Consider the following 9,072-nt stretch of genomic DNA (forward strand, 5'->3'; position numbering starts at 1 on the left):
GGACTTGATGATCTGCTCAGGTCCCTTCTGACCCTACTAACTACGAAACTATGATATTGATGATGTCATATTTAGGCTATAGACAGATGTTCAAAAAACCTGAGCCTGAATTGATTCAATCTTTGTAGGTTAGTCTAACCTGGCTAAGCTAAATCAGTTTGTAACTGTAAAGACATCCCAGACATGCAGGCACATGCCTGCAATGGCTCTAGCTGGGGGGGGCTAGAGCAGCCATCCTTTCCCTTCCACAGTGATGAGCTGAGGAAGGTCTGGCCAGTCCCAGCAAGACTCTCTGATTAGGGAGTGGTTCTCCCTGCCCCTTCTGACCAGCCAAGCAGGGAACTGATAACCGTGTTTATCACCCCTAACTCAGTGTTTATGATGCCATTAAGAAAACAACAGAGGGAGCGCTCTGTTGATTCTGCCTTTGTTCCATCTGCCACAGCATGGACTGTAGCCAGCATGTGGTCTGCTAGCTAATACACAGACACCTGTCAGCAATGCAGAGGGGAGGGGGAAATTTCTTCTTAGCAGGAAGTGAGGGGAGGGGGGAGCAGCCTGCAGTCTCTGCTGGAACTCTAGTCAGGTTGCAGAGGGCAGAGGCCAGCCCAGAGAGCATGCCAGGATGCTGGGGGAGTCTGATTTAATGTAAACCAGTAAGGGGTCTGGGACAGACATTGCATAAACCGGTTTGACCCAAATCACTTAAGTTTGATATTGTAGTTAACCAGGTTTATCTCAAACCAGTTTCAGCCATTTTAAACTGGTATATATGCACTGAACATCTGTTCTGTTACAGGTTTAAATGAGTTTCTGATCACTTAAACCAGTTTATGTGTAATGTCTGTCCCTAGCCTTATTGGGTTTAAGTCTCAATGTCACCCATAACTCCAGGAATACTCACCCATGCTAGATGCTTAGGGCCAGATCCCAAAATCACTTAGACATTTGAGACAGTTCCCTAAGCTATAACACTACTGTCCCTAGACTTTTCTATTGGCTAGCTCTAGGCACTCCCTGCTCAGTGCATACGTTTTTTTGCATCATCCTCCAAGGCACCTAGCTCTCCTCATGTTATGCACTGGTTGCTGAAGTGCCTAGATATGGGCTTTGGATCCCATTTCAGTGCACAATTAAGTTTTATTGTGCTTATCATAGAGATGCCCGAGTCCTATTTTTTATTTAGCCCTTTAAATATACAAGTACTGAGCAAAGTGCCATAACCCAGAATGATAGCAAAGCATCTTTAAAAGGTTGAACAGTTTCTGTTGATGTCTGAAAATAGCAAGCATAAACACTCATAACTTTTAGCATGCTGAATTACCATTCTTCAGAGTTGTCTTTTTCAGTCCCAACATAGTTTACTAAGTAAACTAAGATCACAGTTTCTAACTGTTAGCTATTTCTGAGTTATGAGCATAAACTTTCCAGTGAGAATATTTGGTAAGGAATGCTTCTTCCCACCTTCATGTAACTATAGGAATAACAGAACATATTTTGCTCAAAACTGCTAAACAAATGCAGTTTAGCCCAAGCATGAAAATCTTCATCTGTTAAGGAATGTCTTTAAGGAAGTGAAAAGCAACATATATAAGAAATTGAAATGCACAAAGTAAATCCAGATACAGATAATCCAATCTGAATATGTGGAAGAATTTACTGTATAGCTGTATCCCCCCACAGAAAAGTACTCAGCCACAGGGACTGACTAATTTCAGTACCTGTCTCTTGTCACTTCCAAGGCATCATTATAGAGAGAGAAATGTCTGTGAAGTAGTCATGTGTTGCTTGAATTTCAGGTCAGTCTGATCAGTGATGCATGCAAGATTTTGGGGTAAAAATTCTTCCCTCATCCCTTGTCAAAACATTTCATTAGTTCATTAGTTTTCTTCACCAACTTACCATTCATTTTGTCTGCATTTTATTCCCCTGGCTGTTAATTACTCCACCCTTGTCATCACCCTGAATACTAATCCAGTACTTCCCTGAACATCAGGGCTAGGGACAGAAATTACACATAAACTGGTATAATTGACTGGAAACCTGTTCAAATCTGTAACATAACAGACATTCAGTGCACATAAGCCACTTTCAAAATGGCCAAAACTGGTTTAAGATAAAACTGGAGGGATGTAGTATCATAGTTAAATTAGTGTATTGAACTTCTGTCCCAGATCCCCTCCCCTCCAAGATTCAAGTTAACTCACAGAACCTCAGCATCCCAGGATGCTTTTCACCTCCCCTGAAAACCCCATCTTGAAGGTGGGTGGATTAGCCTTGGTCCAAGCTGCCTGTTCCAGCACCAACCCTGGCTTCTGACCACTTCAGGAATATGGCTGCATTTTTGGAATCAAAAGTGAATGTCTGTTCACTTGATTATTGGATCAATCTATTCAGTTTAGACTAACCTGAGAAAATTTAATCAATTCAGTCGTGGGCTTTTTTAGTATCTGTATTCATTTCAGTTGTTCCCTGATTCATGTGAGTCCGCAATATAAAAATAAAAACCTGCACCCTTTCCACCAAGTAAAAAGGTAAAAATAACAATTCTTCCTTGGAGTTCTGGTTTCTAAGAAACTCTCTTCTGTCTTGAGAGTCATTATCCTTCTTATGAGGTGTTGAAGCTAAATATTTGCTTCCCTGAGCTGCCTCTGCATCCTGGCTGAGAGTGCCAGTGTCACCCTGTGCCTTTTCCTGGCTTAGTGGGCCTCTTCCTGAGATCATCATGGTATTGGAAGTTTTAGTTGCCATAGAATTAATAGTTTTGGAATTTTATTGGAAAAACTCTGATATGTCAGCTTTTCACATTTTTGGATGAAACAATGTTTGAAATCCTGACATTTTGCATGGGATAGTACACCCATTTTCTGGCAATCTTTAAAAAACATGCAAAAAGATGGCTAGTGAAATGATTTATTCTAAGGTACTAAGGCTATGATGAGAAAGCATATTTTGAAGAATATTATTGTTTCCATCACTTTAGTAGTTTCCAAATGAAAGCCCATTATTTTGAATAATTTACAATACGAAGCCTAAGTAGTGCAATCTAATTTCCTAAATATAAGAGAAGTGACAGCAGCAACCTGCTATATATTAAAGATACTTCCAGTGACTCACTTGGAGATTTTGGCCACATCCAGATGACCATGGCCATGCAGTATGTGATGCCGCAAACACGTCTGCAGTACTACATACTGCACATTTAGACGTTTTCCGTGTTCCAAGGGCACCCTGCCCATGCGTATGCTGCTCCACTTTTTCCCCACAGTTTTTTTTTTACCTCTGGGTATCAAAAAGCCTGTGAAAAAAAAGTGGAGCACAACACACACAGGCAGCACACACCACTCAAAAGAGAAGCCAGGCTGCCCAAATCCATGCTTCGGCTGCTGACTAGCCTTTGCACAGCAGAATCACTACTGCAGCCCAGTAAGGACTCCAGGTAAGATTGCTGGGGTCAACCCAGTGCAGGCCCCAGCTTCCCCTACTGGACCCCAGGTAACTTGACACACACCAAAGTGAGTGTGGCACAGCCGTTCCCTGGGACAAGTAGCTGCAGCTCAAGGTGCACTGTTGCTACTTGTCCCCTGAGAACCAAATGTCCACACTTATCTGGGCACAGCCTTTGAGTAAGTCATTGAAAGCTCTGTGTACCTGGCCCAGAAGTCCCACTGATTTTAACTAAGACAACATACTATTCATAGAATCCACTATCAGGAGTCCATTATCTTTTGTTATTGATGAGAGGGGAGGGACAACTGAAAGTGGAAAGTCTTATTTTTTATTTATGGTTGAAGCTTCCCTACCTCAAGTAAGATTTTGCATTATATGCAACATTTCCCAATCCTTAGGCTTATAGATGGTCTTACTGAGGTACAAAGAGATAGGGGCCCAATTCTGTGAGACTTCCTAATGAGAAGTGAGGACATTCAGGGTGTGTCTACATGTGCATTAGGGCACTTTTCCTAATGTGCATTAAATTTATGACCTCCAATGTGCGGTACTAAGCAAATGTGCATTAGTCTGCCTTAATGTGCAGTAACAAACGTGCATCATTTTTAAGTGATGCTTAATGCACGACAGCCTATTTTATTATTAGCATAATCACATTTTTTTACATAAAGCTTTAATGACCTGTAAAACAGGCTATTGTTTGTCTAGAGGTACTTTATATTTCACAGGACTGGATCCTAATCTCCATGAAACTGATTCACAATTGTCCTACATCCTTTTTCTACTTGTAAAAACATGTCTATAAAGCTGATCTAAGTGATATCTGCCAGGAACCTTCCTTGGTTGGAAAAATTAAGAGCCTTATCCCATTTTTAACTGAAGCTTTGCCTATCAGTATTGTCTTAAATCCCATCTTTGTCAATGGTCCTTATCTGTAAGCCACAGAAAATACACAGGATGTTTCCTGACAGCAGAACATAATGTGGATTTAAGTGAAACTATAAAAAATCATGGGAATCTGTTTCAGCTTTCCATGTTTTAATTCTTTTCTTTACCTCAGTTTTCATTTTCAAAACTAGTTGGACATGAAAAACATTTTTTCCCACTTTTGATCCATTTGTTGGAACACTGTCTTCTCACCCTATTTGGATGTTAAGAGCCTCTCTCTTTTTCCATTTCTGGAATAGCCAGGCAAGGCTGAGTGTTTCATGTTCAAACCTTTATAATTTACAGTGTGTTTATTGGTCTCTCACCAACTACAACTTATCTCTTGTATTTTTTCCCCTTTCATTTCAAAGATACTTCCAGACACTGTTATGTAGTTGTTGTTTGCAGAGTATTTCTGTGCTGGCAAAATAGAGAAGTTAAAATTACAATCTTAACTCTTCCTAATGGATGTAAACATCCAAGCAATTAAATTATAAGGGATTTATATCATTTGTGAAATAGTGAATGGTTGCAGTCTTACTATACACTTTGCAGAGCATGTAGGGTCTTTTTTTAGCATTAAGCTAGTGTCCAAAATCTACAGGGAACAGTGCTCCACTGTTTAATGTTACAGAAACACATAATAAACCTGGTTCTTGTGCTGAAGAGTTTTCATTAGATTCTGCTTCTGAAGGTTCTGCACAGAGGGGCCTGTAGGATTTGTTGAAACAAAGATGAGGGAACAACAAAAACAAATATGGATAAGGAAAATGAGGGTTAAATAGGTGCTTATTATAAGTAGGTGGATACGAATTTAGGGGTGAAATTGATGTTTAAGTGGTGGAGGAGAATGGGAAATGGATGCGGAGGACATAATAAGACCAGGGTAGTGGGAAATGGAGAAGGAAGAAGAGGACTGTGAATGGGTCATGGTTGGAAGGGGGAAAAAGGAGGAAGATAGTGAAGAAGGTTAAAGCTGAAGTGTATATCTATGCTACAGCAGCAGTGTATCACAGAAGGGACAACTATGAATACATTCTGCCTAGTGTTTCCCATGCTCAAAACCTGGATATGTGCTTGTAAGGCTACTCCAAGATTGTCCTCACTAGCTAACTGAGGTCCAAAAAGCAGCTAGAGAGGGTCATCTTGGAGCAGACTCACTGGCATATTTATGAGTTTGAAGAATTCAAGTTGGAAGAGGTGGGTAAGGCAAAATATTTTCCTTTGTGAGCATCTATTCAGGGACCCTGTAGACACAATCAAAAAATAAAGCAGGTATGAATAGTAGAGGACTGAGGAGGGGACAAGCCCCACAAGTTTATCAGAAAAGTATAAGACACAATTGTCATAAGAACCCTGCAGCTTTTATTGATACCCCTATGACCAGCATAAGGAGTAATTTTGTGTAATTGGAAAACTGAGCTGGTCTACAGAGACCAAATTGGACAATTTAGTGACTATGATAATGTCATCTGACTGGAAAGATGTAGATGGACTAGATGGCCATCAAGGTCCCTTCCAACTCTTGTTCTATCTGTTTCCAACTTCTGCACAAATGTAGTATTTCCTATTCCTAACCATCCCAGCTGCATGCTTATCTAGTATCTTTCTGAAAACCTTAAATGAAGGAGATTCCATAATTTCTCCTTTGAAAACTTCTTTGTAAGATTTTTCTAAGATTTGATGCAAATCCACTTTGCTGTATATATCCTGTCCTCCGTGACAAGGGAGAACACAGTGTTTCCATCTTCTTTATGGCAGCCTTTGAAATACTTGAAAACTGAGATCTAATCCCTTATAAATTTATTTTTCTCTAGCCTAAACATACCTATTTTTTCAATCCTTCCTTGTAAGGATAGCAGTCCTACCCTTTTGGAATGTCAGCTGCCTGTGAACAGAGGAGCTCTGGGTCTAGTTCCATGAGGATTCTGTCCATCTGTCCATCTGTCTATCTTCTGGTTTGTTCTTGAACCCATCATGATAGTATCTGTGTGCCTCCATAGCTAATTAGAGTACACCGGGACTCCTAATGGACTTCACTGAATCTTGCAAACTTGTTAGATACCAGTATTGCCATTCTAGAAGGGCGTTTTGGGCGTGGCACAGTAAAATGAAATCTGTGACAAATCAGAATTGTCTAATAAGTATGTAATTTCTTTTCTTTCCTTCCTGTCTTCCATTAAAGGCAAATACAATTTGGGTGCATGCACTGAAAACAAATCTAAACCTGTCCTCAGTGGGAACATCTACACATGCATTGATTCAGGATCAGTTTACTCATGAGTAAACTACTCACGAGTAAATGCTTCCAGGCAGGCTTCTGCATATGCAGGAAAGCAGATTTGCTGCTAATGCTTCTTGGGGCCCTGCAATGGGCCTCTGCCACCACAAAGGCTCTAAGGACCCCCTGGGTGCTAGCCTTGGGGCTGGCAGGGTGCACTGGGCCAGGAGGAAGCTGTCTCCTGGCCAGGGCTGGGACATCATACCCTGCCCCCAGGGACTGCTGACTGCCTGCTGCCAGGGTGGGGACAATGGGGCAAATTTACTCATGAATAGTGAGATTTACAGTGTAGTAAGCTGTGACAGGGGGCAATCTCCAAGGCCCAGTCACAGTATCGGCCCGCCTGACTGTCTAGGGCAGTCTGTCTGGTCACTCCTGCCATGCCTGTGATGTAAACTGGTGTTACAATAAGTGGGAGGCTGCCCATTTAAGACCCTGATGCCTAGGGGTTTGTACACAACTCAAACCTCTCCTTATCATGTCCCATGCCTTGCAGATGGTATCCTTGAGTTGCTTTTTACTCCAGCTTGTGGCTGGGCCAAACTCAGCCCCTTGCTTGACCTCATTCATTTGTTTTTGCACTCCACCCCACTGGGCCTCATTCATACTGTCCCCACCTCACTGTGGCCTCTTGCATTCCAGGTGGGAGTACCTGACATCACTACCACTGGAGTCTTACACACCCACAGGCTCAGCTGCCTCTCCCATAGGTGTGCCTGGACCTGCTATCGCTAGTCTTAATGACTCACCAGATGGTGGGGGCTGGGATTACCAGGTGCCCCTACTGCCTTTTGGGAGGTAACTGGCTAAGTATTTCTGGGGGACTGTCCTGCTATGGCCAGCTCCACTAGACCACACTTCCCCAGTGGGGTGCAATTTTAGGTCTTACCAAAGACCAAGATGGCCTACCTGCCCTGGTTCTAACTCCCTCACTGGGGCTCCTGTATGCTGTCTTTGGGCTCTGTCTCTCATTGGGTCCAGAGTGATTGTCTCTCACTCTGGCCCCATTCTGATTTTATAACAGCCTGAATGCTGGCTGACCCCTACCCTCTTTCGCTGTGATGTCCCCCCTGCCCCAATCAAAGGGACCTTCAGCCCTTACAGGCTCTGGCCCCACCTTCAGGCCAGGCAGGGTGACAGATAGCTCACAGTGGCCTTGGCCTACCCCTAATGTTGGGTTTAATTGCCCTTTGGCCCTGGCCCTCTTGCATTGACCAGTGCAAGGGAACAGAGAGTCAGCTTAGAAGCTGCTGTTGCCCACAGTCCAGAGAGGGGACCCTCCTGGGTCCCACCAGAGAGCCCTCTTCTACTCCAGGGGTTTGCCTGGGCCTCTTGTAGGCCTACCAGCTGTTAGCTCCCATGCTTAGACTGGGCCTTATTCTAACTAGGCCAAAACCATCTTCCTGGGGCTCTGGACCCCATTGGGTCTGTAGGAACCTCCTGCCATCCCCATAGTTCCTCCCTTACCACAAAGGTGTTCTGTGAGCAGTAGCTAAGTTGGGTACTGTTGCTCCTTTGGTTGCTTGCAGCAAACTGATGCCTCAGACCAGAGATCCAGAATCTAGAATGGCTGCCTTATCAGGGCTGGCCTGCACCTGCCAGCTGCCTGCTCTCAGCTCTTAAAGTGACAGAGCACCAAAGGTGCTCCATCACACACCTTCCCCCTTAAAATGGCTACCTGGGGGTGGGGGATCATCTCCCTGCACCCTAATTGTGCTTCTTTGTGGCCTGCAGCAGCACATTAAGTGGCAAGCACCCCAATTGCACTCTGCCACATAAGCATGTGCACTTGTAGGCACACATGCTTATTTTGTAGTAAACTACAATACTGAGCAGTTAAGCATGTAAGGTAGAATGCGCAGTTTGACTATTAGCATTTGGAAAACTTGAACTAGTTCTTTAATTATATAGTCACTCATGTTTACCAAACATGCATTTCGTTTCAGAACAAAGTTTTAACTGAGCTTTTTCAAAGTTCTGAAATGTTTGGTAGATCTTACATTTCCCTTTGTGACCCCTCACAATTATGAGTTCTGCCCAGGATAATACCAGAAGTAGAAATTCTAGATAGATCATTACATAATAGTACTGTGCAAAGCTTTGGGTGGTGCTTCGATTTGGAGATTTGGCCCAATTCAGTGGCTGAATCTCCGAATCTAAATCAAATCAGGGGACCACCTTAAAGGTCTGAATTGATTCAAAGCTCTCCGAATCTTCGGAAAAGATTCAGAGAGCTTTGGTTATTCGGGCAGTCCCTGGTGGCCGCAGCACGGAGCTGCGGCCACTCCGAGCTGGTAAGTACTAGGGACGGGGCAAAGGGGAGTGGGGGAGGGAGAAGGGGACTATTGGGGGACCCCTTGAAGCCCCCCACTCCCTCAGCTCCCCCATGGCTGCCCCTGCCTGCTCCAGCTCCC

Source organism: Crocodylus porosus, unplaced genomic scaffold (assembly GCF_001723895.1).
Source record: "Crocodylus porosus isolate Cpor-Errol unplaced genomic scaffold, CroPor_comp1, whole genome shotgun sequence".
Lineage (NCBI taxonomy): Eukaryota > Metazoa > Chordata > Crocodylia > Crocodylidae > Crocodylus > Crocodylus porosus.